This window comes from Mus pahari, chromosome X, assembly GCF_900095145.1.
Source record: "Mus pahari chromosome X, PAHARI_EIJ_v1.1, whole genome shotgun sequence".
NCBI lineage: Eukaryota > Metazoa > Chordata > Mammalia > Rodentia > Muridae > Mus > Mus pahari.
The window spans coordinates 42390279-42391837 of record NC_034613.1 but is presented as its reverse complement, the minus strand read 5'-3'; the positions used below and the strand labels follow the sequence as shown (position 1 = coordinate 42391837).

At 44.9% G+C, this 1559-nt stretch overlaps 1 long non-coding RNA gene across 1 annotated transcript in view; it reads left to right on the top strand.

Moving 5' to 3' along the window:
• Window positions 1-710: 710 nt before the first annotated feature.
• Window positions 711-1559, top strand: part of LOC110313332 — a 16936-nt gene continuing 16087 nt past the window's right edge. The window contains exon 1 of the long non-coding RNA XR_002380100.1: window positions 711-720. This is a non-coding gene — a long non-coding RNA (uncharacterized LOC110313332). The remainder of the gene's footprint in view (window positions 721-1559) is intronic.

Here is a 1559-nt window from a genome sequence, read left to right as displayed (position 1 = left end):
GATATGGGAAGACCTATGTTAATTGTGGATGGGAGCATTCCCTGGTCCTGAGTGTATAAAAATGAGAAAGGCACTTGTCAGAAATCTGTATTCATTTGTCCCTGACTATGGATATTTCAAGCTCCTATCAGTTAGGCTTTCCTACTGTGACAAAGCATGACCTCAAACTGTGAGCTAAAAGGGAGCCTTCCTTCCTTAAGTTGATGTTGTCAGAGTATGTGATTACTGCAACAAGAAAAGAAACTGATAAAATTGGTTCTGAGAAACCCGGCCATTGCAGTGATAAAGCTGTCTATATGGTACTTAGGACTTTGGAATAAGTTTGTATGAGGAATGTAGAACAGTGTGGAATTTTAGGCTGGATGCTGTAAGTGAAAATGTAATGCTTTGTTCTGGTGGCATTTGGGCAGAGAACAATTTGGACACCGGCAGTATGGCCCATGGGGTTTCAGAGGTGAACAGGGACTCTATCTGGTACTGGGCTAGGGGCCATTTGGGTAATATTCTGGTCAGGAGTGTCATTTCATTCTGCCCATGTCCTAAGAATTTGAGTGAAGCTGAACATAAAAGCTAATACTGTAATAACTTTTGTTGTGAACATACTTACTAAGAGGTTTAAAAGAGAAATACAGAAAATGAGTATAAATTTAAGTTAATGCTACATAATGTATAATTATAATTTGTTTGTTTCAATCACAAAAGACATGAAAGGGCAGAGAAGTAGAGTTTTGTATGCAATTTAGCTTAAGTGGATATAAGTAAAAATCAATTTTTATGTTGTTAGACTATTATATTATATTCTATGGTAGTTCCCATAATTACCACAGAGAACATGTAAAGAATATTCTCAAAATATGGGTGCATAAAAATTAGGTAACCAGAAAAGAAAGTAGTGATGAGGGACAAAACACTGTATTTTATATTCCAAAAACTTAAAAACATTTTTTATATCTGAAGAGGAATTAAGAATATAATTCCAGGCTCTGGTGCACTGCCAGGGAGGGGGCGGCCTGCAGAAGGGACACAGCTTCTGGGAAAGATCCCATTTCTGGTTCCAGTCACCCGGCACCTTCCCCACCTGAGGAGGGGTGCCCACCCGGGAGCAGTCTCAAGGCCTGACCTGGAAGGAGGGCCATCTTTGCTCTGGTGCACTGCCGGGGAGAGGGCAGCCTGGAGAAGCTTCACAGCTTCTGGGACAGATCCCATTTTTGGTTCCAGTCATCTGGCACCTTTCCCGCATGAGCAGGGGTGTCTGCCCAGGAGCAGTCTCAAGGCCTGAACGGGTAGGAGGGCCATCTTTGCTCCGATGTACTCCCAGGGAGGGGGCGGCCTGCAGAAGGGACACAGCTTCTGGGAAGGATCCAGTTTCTGGCTCCAGTCACCCGGCACCTTTCCCACCCAAGGAGGGGTGTCCGCCCGGGAGGAGTCTCAAGGCCTGAGGCAGAAGGAGAGCCATCTTTGCTCCGGTTCGCTTGGGCTCCAGTCTGCACTAGCAAGAGTGTGGACCACAGAAGCTACACAGCTTCGGGACAGACAGAAGCAACCTAACTTCTGGGACA